Genomic DNA, 13,734 nt, shown 5'->3' with positions numbered 1-13,734 from the left:
TTGATTCAAAAGATAACTGACCAATTGAAGTATCTAAGAGACCAAAGACCAAGGATTCACATGGACCAACATTATTCTATTACAGGTGAGGGAAATGAGCCCAGAGGCATCAAGCCACTTACCCACTGTCACACAGGTAGTTGAAAGTACAATTTGAACCCAACTCTGCTCTCAGGATTTTTCTCTTTTTAATGTTTTAAATATATTTTTCAAAAGTAACACATGCCCATGGTTTAACAAAATTAAAGGCCAGGCATGATACTCATGCCTGTAATCCCAACACTTTGGGAGGCCGAGGTGGGTGGATTACCTGAGGGCAGGAGTTCGAGACCAGCCTGGCCAACATGGTGAGACTCCATCTCTGCTAAAAATACAAAAAATTAGCCAGGCGTGGTGGCGCACACCTGTAGTCCCAGCTACTCAGGAGGCTGAGGCAGGAGAATTGCTTGAAACCAGGAGGCGGAGGTCACAGTGAGCTAAGATTGCACCACTGCACTCCAGCCTGGGCAAGTGAGACTCTGTCTCCAGAAAAAAAAAAAAAAAGAAAAGAAAAAAATTGCCTGGCGCAGTGGCTCACGCCTGTAATCCCAGCACTTTGGGAGGCCAAGGCGGGTGGATCACAAGGTCAGGAGATTGAGACCATCCTGGCCAACATGGTGAAACCCTGTCTCTACTAAAAATACAAAAAATTAGCCAGGCATGGTGGCGGGTGCCTGTAGTCCCAGCTGCTTGGGAGGCTGAGGCAGGGGAATGGTGTGACCCTGGGAGGTGGAGCTTGCAGTGAGCCGAGATCGCGCCACTGCACTCCAGCCTGGGTGACAGAGCGAGACTCCATCTCAAGAAAAAAAAAGAAAAAAATTAAATACTGCAAAAGTATGTACAAGAAAAGTAAATTCTCACTTCTTTCCCTGAAGCTGTTTCCTTCTTTTTTTTTCTTTTAATGTGTCACAAATGTGTGCATCATCCTTGCACAGGTGCCATGCTAATCGTCTCTGTATCATTCCTATTTCAGTATGTGTGCTGTGGAAAAGAGCACTAGCTTCCTACCTATAAACAATTCATTGCTTTTTTTTAAGATAGTAATTGTAAAATTCCATAGAATGGAATACTATTCAGCTAATAAAAAAGAAATAATTACTGATACAGGCAACAACATGAATGAATCTCTAAAATACATTACGTTGAGCAGAAGAAGCAAGCCACAAAATGGTATCTACTATATCATTTCATCTGTATAGGAAAAATGGTTATATGAAGTATGATTGAATGGAACATCATGCAGTTAGGAAATACCATATTTTAAATTAGAAAAATATTTGATGACATGAGAAAAGCCTCAGGAGATACTGAAAAGTGAAAAAGCTAAAATATAACCATATATATACAGTATTGTCCCCATTTTTATTAACAAACATGGCTGGCTCAGTTACTTGGGAGGGTTAGACAGGAGAATCGCTTGAACCCAGGAGGCAGAGGTTGCAGTGAGCCAAGATGGCACCATTGCACTCCAGCCTGGGCAACAGAGCGAAACTCCATCTAAAAAAACAAAAACAAATACATGGCTGGGCGCAGTGGCTCACGCCTGTAAACTCAGCACTTTGGAGGCCAAGGCAGGAAGCTCACTTGAGCTCAGGAGGTCAAGACCAGCCTGGGCAACATGGTGAAACCCTTCTCTATAAAAAATACAAAAAAAATTGCTGGGTGTGGTGGCATGCGCCTGTGGTCCCAGCTACTTGGGAGGCTGAGATGGGCAGATCGCTTGGGAGGCTGAGGTGGGTGGTCTCTGAGGTCGAGGCTGCAGTGAGCTGAGATCGCATCACTGCACTCCGGCCTTGGTGACAGAGTGAGACCCTGTCTAAAAAAAAAAAAAAAAAGCATAAAATAAAAGCCTTAAGCCAGGCATAATGGTATTCACCTGTAGTCCCAGCTACTTGGGAGGCTGAGGCAGGAGGATCTGTTGAGCCCAGGAGTTTGAGGTCATATTACACTATTTTCATGCCTATGAATAGCCACTGCACTCCAGCCTGGGCAACATAGCAAGACTCCATTTCTTTAAAAATAAAAGACCTCAAGAAAATATTAATATACTCATTCAACAAGTATGAATTAGGTGTGGACTATGTGCCAGGCACTGTGTTAGGGATATGGAAACGAACCAAAACTGACATAATTCATACCCTCACTGAGCATAATCTATCATGGAAAAAAATGTGAATAGCAGCCGTCACTTAGTGGTGTAATAAAAAATTTCTTTCTTTCCAATATTCTATGGTGAGAAAGTATTGCTATATAAATAGGTGAAAATAAGGCCAGGTGCAGTGACTCACGACTGTAATCCCAGCACTTTGGGTGGCTGAGGCAGAAGGATCACTTGAGCCCAGGAGTTCCAAACTGGCCTAGGCAATGACATAGGGATACCCCGTCTTTATCAAAAAAAATGTTTTTTAATTAGCCGGGTGGCCGAGCACATTGGTTCATGCCTATAATCCCAGCACTTTGGGAGGCTGAGGTGGGTGTATCACTTGAGGTCAGGAGTTCGAGACCAACCTGGCCAACATGGTAAAACCCAGTCTCTACCAAAAAATACAAAAAAAATTAGCCGGGCATTGTGGTGGGTGCCTGTAATCCCAGCTACATGGGAGGCTGAGACAGGAGAAGCACTTGAACCCGGGAGCTAGAGGTTATAGTGAGCTGAGATCATGCCATTGCACTCCAGCCTGGACAACAAGAACGAGACTCCTTCTCAAAAAAAAAAAAAAAGCCAGGCACGGTGGTGAACACCTGTGGTCCCAGCTACTCAGGAGGCCGAGGTAGGAGGATCACTTGGACCCAGGGAGTTGAGGCTGAAGTGAACCATGATCACACCACCACAGTACAGCCTGGGTGGCAGAGCAAGACCCTGTTCTAAAAGAGAGAGCGAGAGAGAGAGAGAGAGAGAGGAGGGAGGGAAAAGAAAGAAAGAGAGAGAGAAAGAAAGAGAAAGAAGGAAGCACTTTTCTTTATCTTCACCTATTTATTTATATGTTTATTCATTGAGACAGGGTCTTGCTCTACAGGCCAGAGTGCAGTGGCATGATCATAGCTCACCACAGCCTCTATCTCCCTGGGCTCAAGTAATCCTCCAACCTCGGCCTCCCAAGTAGCTGGGACCACAGGCATGCCACTGCCATGTCCAGCTATTTTTTTCTTTTTTTAGAGATGGGGGTCTTCCTATGTTGTCCCCTCTGGTCTGGAACTCCTGGACTAAAGTGATCCACCTTGGCCTCACAAAGTGTTGGGATTAGAGGCATGAGCCACCGTGCCAGCTGCTCTTTTCTTTTAAAGTCCTACTTCCAATAGAGTTAAACATTCATTTGCTTTCTCAATGTCTTCTCTGATTAAAACAAAAAACATCTAGAGCCACTCCATGAAAATTTAAAAAGAGGCTGGGCGCGGTGGCTCATGCTTGTAATCCCAGCACTTTGGGAGGCCGAGGTGGGTGGATCATGAGATCAGGAGATCAAGACCATCCTGGCTAACATGGTGAAACCCTGTCTCTACTAAAAGTACAAAAAATTAGTCGGGCGTGGTGGCGGGCGCCTGTAGTCCCAGCTACATGGGAGGCTGAGGCAGGAGAATGGCGTCAACCTGGGAGGCGGAGCTTGCAGTGAGCCAAGACTGGGCCACTGTACTCCAGCCTGGGCGACAGATCGAGACTCCGTCTCAAAAAAAAAAAAGAAAAAAAAAGGAAACAAAAAAGAAAATTTAAAAAGAAGAAAACTCTAATTGAGCTCCCTTCCCAAACAATTGTTTTCCCTAACAAATAAGAATTAAGTTCACTGCTGGTGTGGTGATGTTTTAGACATTAACAATTCCCAGCAATCATTGGAGAGCCCAATTCATTCAGCTGGTGGACCTCTCCACCTGGCCAGATGTCCACTTGGTGAATTTAGCATCCCCCCACTTTTTTTTTTTTTTTTACTTTCTGCATTGGTCAGAAGACATAAATATTTTAGATAACCAAGATTCATGTTTAACTATCATTTCTACACATTTCTTCGAATCTGGGTTTCCTTCCTACAGGGCTTGTGACCTTTGGTGTATTTCCTCATGAAACTCCCTAAGTACTTCCTAAACCTTAATTAATGACCAGCTCCTCTGAGACACAGTTATGAACACTTTTAATTTAACAAAAGCACAGAGAATCCTTGTTTCCACTGTTGTGTGAAAGTAACCTGGCTTCAGTTTCTATTTATATGAAGCCATTAAATGTTAAGCTTCTGTGTTAAATGCAGGTAAGAGAACTGTAGAACATTTTAAAAACTAGAGTAAAATGAGCATTTCTAAAATAGCTATGCAGAACAGAAGGTATTTTATAATGTATAATCTGCAATTTTATATAAAAAGCACTACATAGGCCAGGCATGGTGGCTCACGCCTGTAATCCCAGCACTTTGGGAGGCTGAGGCAGGCAGATCACCTGAGGTCGGGAGTTTGAGATGAGCCTGACCAACATGGAGAAACCTCATCTCTACTAAAAATACAAAATTAGCCGGGTGTGGTGGCACACACCTGTTAATTCCAGCTACGGGGGAGGCTGAGGCAGGAGAATCACTTGAACCTGGGAGGAGGAGGTTGCAGTGAGCCGAGATTGCACCATTGTACTCCAGCCTGGGCAACAAAGAGTGAAACTCCGTCTCAAAAAACTACATAAATTATTTATAACATGTACTATATCATATTTATATTTTATCATATATTTTAATTTATATCCATGAGTGCATTTAGTTTTGATTAAATTACTTTGGAATGACCTGTCCCTCCCACAGTCTTGTGATCTAAAAAGATGACCAAGTCGGCTGGGCAAAGTGGCTCACGCCTATAATCCCAGCACTTTGGGAGGCTGAGGCTAGTGGATCACGAGGTCAGGTGATAGAGACCGTCCTGGCTAACACAGTGAAACTACATCTCTACTAAAAGTAAAATTAGCTGGGTGTGGTGGCACACACCTGTAGTCCCAGCTGCTCAGGAGGCTGAGGCAGGAGAATTGTTTGAACCCAGGAGGCGGAGGTTGCAGTGAGGCGAGATCACGCCACTGCACTCCAGCCTGGGCAACAGAGTGAGACTGTCTAAAGAAAAAAAGAAAAAGAAAAAGAAAACCCACGTCCAGATAAAATATGCAATTTTGGCCGGGCGCGGTGGCTCAAGCCTGTAATCCCAGCACTTTGGGAGGCCGAGACGGGCGGATCACGAGGTCAGGAGATCAAGATCATCCTGGCTAACACGGTGAAACCCCGTCTCTACTAAAAATACAAAAAAAACTAGCCGGGCGAGGTGGCGGGCGCCTGTAGTCCCAGCTACTCGGGAGGCTGAGGCAGGAGAATGGCGTAAACCCGGGAGGCGGAGCTTGCAGTGAGCTGAGATCCGGCCACTGCACTCTAGCCCGGGCAACAGAGCAAGACTCCGTCTCAAAAAAAAAAAAAAAAAAAAAATGCAATTTTTTATAATTAGCAAAACATGGCCCAAAGCAACATCCTACCAATAATAGCCTGATATCAATTAGTAATCTCTTTGGATACATGTAAAAAAATGCTAATGAAATTTCTGCTAACTGGTAAATATAGATTTACAGGTTGATATTCAGGCCACTGTTTGGGTACTGTACAAACCCTTCTTTTCTCCCCGACTTCTTTTTACAGGCATTGGGTGGGTAAACCCCTTAATGGCACATCATCCCTTCGGTCTTCCCAGCAGAATCCCTTATGAAAACTGTGATAAGAATTGGCAGTCCCAGTCCAGGCACACTGGCTCACACCTGTAATCCCAGCACTTTGGGAGGCCGAGGCGGGCGGATCACGAGGTCAGGAGATCGAGACCATCCTGGCTAACACGGTGAAACCCCGTCTCCCTAAAAATACAACAAATTAGCTGGGTGTGGTGGTGGGCGCCTGTAGTCCCAGCTACTTGGGAGGCTGAGGCAGGAGAATGGTGTGAACCTGGGAGGCGGAGCTTGCGAAGCAGAGATTGCACCACTGCACACCAGACTGGGCAACAGAGCAAGACTCCATCTCAAAAAAAAAATTGAAAAAATTGGGCGTCCCAGACCGGCTGCGGCGGCTCACCCCTGTAATCCCAGCACTTTTGGAGGCCAAGATGGGTGGATCACTTGAGGCCAGGAGTTAAAGACTAACCTGGCCAACATGGTGAAACCTTGTTTCTACTAAAAATACAGCAATTAGCTGGGTGTGATGGCACAGGCTTGTAATCACAACTTAGGAGGCTGAGGCAGGAGAATGGCTTGAACCCAGGAGGTGGAGTTTGCAGTGAGCCGAGATAACACCACTGTGCTCCAGACAGAGCGAGACCCTGTCTCCAAAAAGAAAAAAAAAAAGGATTGGGAGCCCCAAAGCTGCTGTCACTTCCTGCTTGTGACTGTTGTTTGCATCATTACAGAACAGGAGAAAATGGCGGCAACCACTACGTAACAGTCGATTGGTCCACAGGTAAGATACCAAGGTAAACAGCACTGGCATTCAAGTTGCTTGGGCCAAAAATTTAGAATCTGGGACGCCTTTCCACACACTATATCCTGTCAACTTCCTCCCCCTACCGTCTATTTTCCTATACAGCAGATCTTTCTAAACTTAAAGCATAAAACTGATTTGTCATTCCTCTGGTGAAAACCCTCATTAGGGCCAAGAGCGGTGGCCCACGCCTGTAATCCCAGCACTCTGGGAGGCCAAGGCAGCAGGATTACTTGAGGAGTTGGAGACCAGACTGGGCAACTTAGTGAGACCCCATCTCTAAAAACAAAATAAAATTAGCCAGGCCTGGCTGAGGTGGGAGGATCTCTTGAGTCTAGGAGTTTGAAGCTGCAGTGACCTATGACCCCATCTCTAAAACAAATAAAAACAAACGTCTTCACCTTTCCCGAAGTGGTCTGACTCCCGTCAACTTTGAGCTGGGACCAAACTTCTTCCCCCATGTCCGCTGCAGTCCAGACAGACTGGCCTTGTTTCTGCTGTTTACACATACTGGCCTCAAATAGACGAAGCTTATTTCTGTCTCAGCATTCTTGTGTTGACTGGCCCTTTGGCTTAGAACATTCTTCTACAGTCACAAAGCTCAACTCAAATGTCATCTGGTTAGAGCCCTTTCCTGACCACCTCTGTCACTGTCTGCCCATTCTCTACCTCACTACCCTGTGTTAATTTATCTGTAGTACTTGGTTTTTATTTCCCCTCACTCCTTAAGGGAAGGATCTTTGTCTTGTTCACTGCTATGTCATACCATACCTGGCAAAGTTGGAGCTCAATAATTTGTTGAGTGAATGGATTTCATCTTACTGTTGTCTGGAGCAGACGTTTTTCACCTGGAGCACAGGGGCTTCAAGAGATCATTTCCTTCTCGTCTACCTCCCGTCCCCATGCTGCTCCCAACTATAAATGAAATTAAAGGTTTGAGTATATTTACACATGCTATGAGTATGTATGAGCAATCATGTATTTTTCTCAAAGGATTCTCAAAGGAATCCAAATAACAAAATGTTAATTACTACTAGTACAGAGCTTTAATTTATAAAACACTTTTGCATATTTAGTTCTCATTATGCTTATACCTACCTTACAAGGTAGGCAGTATAAAATTATAATTTCTACTTCATAAAATTATTGAGATGCAGAGAGGTTAAACATGTTAGAGATCACACAGATAGTCAATGATGGAATTGACACAAATCCATTCTTATGGATGCAAAATCCTGTGTTCTTTTTTTTTTTTTTTTTTTAGACAGAGTCTGGCTCTGTCGCCCAGATTGGAGTGCAGTGGCGTGATCTCGGCTTACTGCAAGCTCCACCTCCCGGGTTCATACCATTCTCCTGCCTCAGCCTCCTGAGTAGCTGGGACCACAGGTGCCTACCACCATGCCCAGCCAATTTTTTGCATTTTTAGTAGAGACAGGGTTTCACCGTGTTAGCCGGGATGGTTTCGATCTCCTGACCTCACGATCCACCCACCTTGGCCTCCCAAAGTGCTGGGATTACAGGCATGAGCCACCATGCCCAGCCAATCTGTGTTCTTTTTGAGGATAAAGACACAATCCAGAACTCTGGGGAAGTAGGTTTGCATTGGTTCTTACCTTTGTTTGCTCAGGAATTACCAAACATCAATACTTTTCCAAGGATTCTCCCATTTAAACTAGTTTACAAGGCTGCTTTAAGTTTTTCAGTGAAAAAACATGATCATCAGTCAGATCAAGGCAGTCTTCCATGCAATCAGCCTCCATTTCAAACAAAATGTTGAAAGAACATACTAACCGGCCAGGCACGGGGGCTCATGCCTGTAATCCTAGCACTTTGGGAGGCTGAGGCGGGCAGATCACAAGGTCAAGAGATAGAGGCCAGCCTAGCCAACATGGTGAAACCCTGTCTCTACTAAAAATACAAAAATTAGCTGGGCGTGGTGGCGCACACCTGTAGTCCTAGCTACTCGGGAGGCTGAGGCACGAGAATCGCTTGAACCCAGGAGGCAGAGGTTGCAGTGAGCCAAGATCACACCACTACACTACAGCCTGGGCAAAAGAGTGAGACTCAGTCTCAAAAAAAAAGAACATGGGAACTGAGGAACACAAAATTATTTTCTACTAAGCTTAGTTGAGCATAATTAGAAAAACAGATTTGTAGAAATATACCTTAAAGCTGAATAAAGACGATATTGAGATCTCTGTTTAGATTTTTATTTATTTTATTTTTGAGACAGAGTTTTACTCTTGTTGCCCAGGCTGGAGTGCAGTGGCGCAATCTCAGCTCACTGCAACCTTCACCTCCCAGGTTCAAGCCATTCTCCCGCTTCAGCCTCTCAGGTAACTGGGATTACAGACATGCACCACCACACGCAGCTAATTTTGTATTTTTAGTAGAGATGGGGGTTTCCCCATGTTGGTCAGGCTGGTCTCGAACTCCTGACCTCAGGTGATCCGCCTGTCTCGGCCTCCCAAAGTGCTGGGATTACAGGCTTGAGCCACCGTGCCCGGACTTATTTATTTATTTAGAGAGAGAGTTTCACTCTTTTGCCCAGGCTGCAGTGCAGTGGTATGATCTCGGCTCACGGCAACCTCCGTGCCCCGGGTTCAAGCGATTCTGCCTTAGCCTCCTGAATAGCTGGGATTATAGGCACCTGCCACCACGCCTGGCTACTTTTTGTGATTTTAGTAGAGACAGGGTTTTGTCATGTTTGGTGGGCTGATGTCGAACTCCTGACCTCGGGTGATCCACCCACCTCAGCCTCCCAAAGTGCTAGGATTACAGGCGTGAGCCACCACACCAGGCCAGATTTTTATTTTTGTAGATAGGTCTCAGTGTTGCTCAGGTTGGTCTCAAATACTGACCTCAAGCAATCCTCCTGTCTCAGCCTCCCAATGCACCAGGATTGCAGGTGTGAGCCACCACACCCAGTCTGTTTAGATTTTACCTGCCCTTTTAGTTAGAATATTTCACTGAATCATGTATACTGAAAACTCAGTATGATCCCTTTTTAAAAATCAGCTTTCCCAGAAAAGAAAAATGTAAATTCCATCTCTCTCTCCTGTTCTCTTGATTTTCAAGAGGGGGAAAGAATTCTACAGTATTTGCAGAATCTCTACAATGCTTAAATTGTGTGAATTTGGCAGCTTAAGCTATTTCACTTCAAGGGCCACATCTATAGAATAAACCAGACAATGGCTTCAACAGAGCTTGTTTTATAAACTTCAAGAAGTTAGAGAACATGCCACTTGAGAGAATCGCCTATTCTGGGAGCATACTCAAGATCAAAGAGTTTATTTTTCTTCCTTACTAGCATCTATAATTAAAGACCTAATCCTTTATTTTAAGCAAGAAAATGATTCCCTTTATTGAATTAGTTGTTTTCCTTCTTAAAACCCAAAGGTTGACGTCAAATTTTGGGGTGAATGTCCTATTAATTAGCTTGGGTCATTCTTTGATTTTGATGCATTTAAAATGTTAGCCAAATGCAGGAAGACAAACCATATTTTTTCTTTTTGAGATAGAGTTTTGCTCTTGTTTTCTTGTTGCCTAGGCTGGAGTGCAATGGTGTGATCTCAGTTCACCGCAACCTCCGCCTCTTGGGTTCAAGCGATTCTCCTGCCTCAGCCTCCCAAGTAGCTGGGATTACAGGCATGCACCACCATCCCGGGCTAATTTTGTATTTTTAGTAGAGACAGGGTTTCTCCATGTTGGCCAGGCTGGTCTCGGACTCCTAACCTCAGGTGATCCGCCTGTCTTGGCCTCCCAAAGTGCTGGGATTACAGGCATGAGCCACCGTGCCCAGTCCCAACAAACCATATTTTAAGAGAGCACATTGGCTGGTCACGGTGGCTCACACCTGTAATCCCAGCACTTTGGGAGGCCGTAGTGCGTGGATCACCTGAGGTCAGGAATTCAAGACTAGCCTGGCCAACATGGCAAAACCCCATCTCTACTAAAAACACAAAAATTAGCTGTGCATGGCGGCACATGCCTGAAATCCCAGCTACTTGGGAGGCTGAGACAAGAGAATCTCTTGAACCTGGGAGGCGGAGATTGCAGTGAGCTGAGATCGCGCCACTGCACTCCAGCCTGGGCAACAGTGAGACTCCATCTCAAAAAAAAAGAAAAAAAGCATATCATTTAGAATTAGTTCATCAAAAAAACTTGTTCAGGAGCCTCCTCTGGGAGATCCTGATGGCTTTATGTCACACGAATGCATTTCTGAAAACCTGTGTGGATTATTGCCTGAGTTTATTCTTAGGGAACCTCAGTGTTCCACAGATCTGTAAGTAAACTGGTTGTAGAAAAACATCTAGCGAGTCTGGGTGCGGTGGCTCTCGCCTGTCATCCCAGCACTTTGGGAGGCCTAGGTAGAAGGATTGCTTGAGCCCTGGAGTTCGAGACCAGCCTGGGCAACTTAGCGAGACCTCTTTTCCACTAAAAATCAAAATTAGCCAGGTGTGGTGGCGCATGCCTGTACCCCCAGCTAATTGGAAAGCTGAGGCGGGAGAATCACTTGAGACCAGGAGGTTGAGGCTGCAGTGAGCCATGATCATGCAACTGCACTCCAGCCTGTGTGACAGAGCAAGACCCTGTCTCAAAATAAAATGGAAACAAACAAACATCTACAACCTAGTAGAACTTCTTCTTGGCTTATGATTGCCAGGGTCAGAACACTTTGGGGTTATTCCTTAGCCATAATTGATGCTACCATCTTGGAATCTGACCCACTGCTGGATCAAGGATTGCTGTTACAAAGGATACTCCATTAACTCCCCTCCTTCATTAAAAAACAAAAACAAAAACACCAACAACCTGACAAGGCATGGGGCAAGAATAGACATCTGCTGAAAAGAAATAAAACTGGTTTTTGGCTGGCAGTTCTTAGCATCCTTAGCCGAAGGCTGATAAACGACCTGTGGATCGCTCCCAACCACTGATTTTTTTTTCCACTATTAAAAAAAAAAAAGTTAGCGGAAAGCCACCAATCACCAATGCAATGTAATTCTGTTTATTCCAGAGGATGAAAGGGATTCACTCCAGCTGGGATTTGAACCTGTCACTCTTCAGAAGTCTAGGTATTTCACCCTAGATCATGACAAGTACAAAATCTTTCAAATAGATGAGCATTTTGTTTTTCCACACATCAAAAACACCATGTCCACATTTAGTGTGATTGCTATTTCTTGAAGTAGGTTTTGCCCAAATTCAATCCAAGCATCACTGAATGGTAAAGTGCACAGAAGGAACAAAATAGGAGAGTACACTCATTACAGCATTTTTTGAATTTCAGTTATTTCACCTTCCACCAAAAATGTCCTAGATGGCTTAGCTGATTAAGAGTATTACAAAGAGATGGCTAAGGTCAAGGTTTTAATCTACTTAATGGCCTGTTTGCTTAGCTCTGTTCCATGCGGGCCACAAGTACACCTCTCTCAAACTTAACGTTTCTAAATAAAGGATAAGCGAAACCATCACCGATGACTGGACGACAGAACAGGAACTGCTCTCCATGGAAAAGGAGCATTTCCACCAACACAGAACTTAAAGACATTCCATTTAGTCTATTTTTTTTTTTTTTTTTTTTGAGACAGAGTCTCACTCTGTTGCCCAGGCTGGAGTGCAGTGGCATGATCTCGTCTCACTGCAACCTCTGCCTCCTGGGTTCAAGTGATTCTCCTGCCTCAGCCTCTTGAGTAACTGGATTTACAGGAGCACACCACCATGCCCGGCTAATTTTGTTTTTGTTTTTTGAGACGGAGTCTTGCTCTGTCGCCTGGGCTGGAGTGCAGTGGCCAGATCTCAGCTTACTGCAAGCTCCGCCTCCTGGGTTTATGCCATTCTCCTGCCTCAGCCTCCTGAGTAGCTGGGACTACAGGTGCCCGCCACCTCGCCCAGCTAGTTTTTTGTATTTTTTAGTAGAGACGGGGTTTCACCAGTGTTAGCCAGGATGGTCTCGATCTCCTGACCTCATGATCTGCCCGTCTCGGCCTCCCAAAGTGCTGGGATTACAGGCTTGAGCCACCACGCCCGGCAATAATTTTTGTATTTTTAGTAGAGATGGGGTTTCACCATGTTGGCCAGGCTGGCCTCAAACTCCTGACCTCAAGTGATCCACCTGCCTTGGCCCCCCCAAAGTGCTGGGATTACAGGGGTGAGCCACTGCACCTAGCTCATTTAGTCTTTTCATTCATTCTTTCCATACTGGTCAGAGCGGACATCACAGAAAGAAACCAGATACGGCCTCCACCCAGAAGGAATTTGGTATGCAAAGAATAGCAATTACAATGCAAGTCCTGTAACTGAGTATGCACAGACAGACTCCTGGAAAGGCAGGAAGGACTGCAGGCAGAAATGGACTCGAGGTATCAGGAGCTGAAGGGCAGAGTGAATGTCATTTTGACAGCAAATGGCATAGTAGTGAGGTAATGCAAATTAAATGACCAACACGAGCCACTTCATATATTATTCTTGTTTTAACAAAGGAAGGACTAACAGGCATTTGGAAATCTATAATGGAGGTAGTCATAAGATTGAACCAACTTTTAAAAAAATCTTACTCGTCATTTCTGTTGTCGAAGAAAAACAGATCCCTGACCCTATAACTAAATTGGAATGAGAATAACTTCAGCATTTTAAGTCTCATTGGCAGAGGACTTTTCCCTGTAAGATACAGAAATGTGGCTGAAACAAACTAAGCACACATTACAAGTTTCAAGTTTATTTAAGAGAAAACAGGGTGATAGAAAAGTCTTCTTGGAAACACCACAATTCTTTGATCATGCAACAGTGAGATCACAGCCTCCGAAAGAGATAAACTAATCGATTTTGGCCAGGCTTGGTGATTTGTGCCTATAATCCCAGCACTTTGGGAGGCCAAGAGTTCAAGGCTAGCTTGGGCAACATAGCAAGATGTTTCTATAAAAAAAAAAAATAAAAAATAAAAAATCAGTCAGTCATGGTGGTACGCGCCTCTAGTCCCAGCTACTCAAAAGGTTAAGGTGGTAAGGCTGCCTGAGCCTGGGAGTTCAAACTCACTCTCTCTCTTTAGATAGATATAAAACTATATATATAGATACAGTTATCTATCTATACAGGAAGATAGATATATCTAGAGAGAGAGAGAGAGAGAAACCAATTAGTTTTAAAGTGAGTATAGGCCAGGCACGGTGGCTCATGCCTGTAATCCCAGCATCTTGGGAGGCCGAGGCAGGCTGATCACCTGAGGTCA

The 13,734-nt window shown here is 44.6% G+C and overlaps 1 non-coding gene across 1 annotated transcript; it reads right to left on the bottom strand.

Annotated features, from left to right (window-relative positions):
* Positions 1-929: 929 nt before the first annotated feature.
* On the bottom strand, positions 930-1,036 carry LOC115899755. Its single transcript, XR_004059366.1, has one exon. It is a non-coding gene; the product is annotated as a U6 spliceosomal RNA (small nuclear RNA).
* Between the last annotated feature and the right edge of the window lie 12,698 nt (positions 1,037-13,734).

This window comes from Rhinopithecus roxellana, chromosome 9, assembly GCF_007565055.1.
Source record: "Rhinopithecus roxellana isolate Shanxi Qingling chromosome 9, ASM756505v1, whole genome shotgun sequence".
NCBI lineage: Eukaryota > Metazoa > Chordata > Mammalia > Primates > Cercopithecidae > Rhinopithecus > Rhinopithecus roxellana.
The sequence above is the reverse complement of the archived record's forward strand: the minus strand, read 5'-3'. Positions and strand labels throughout refer to the sequence as shown.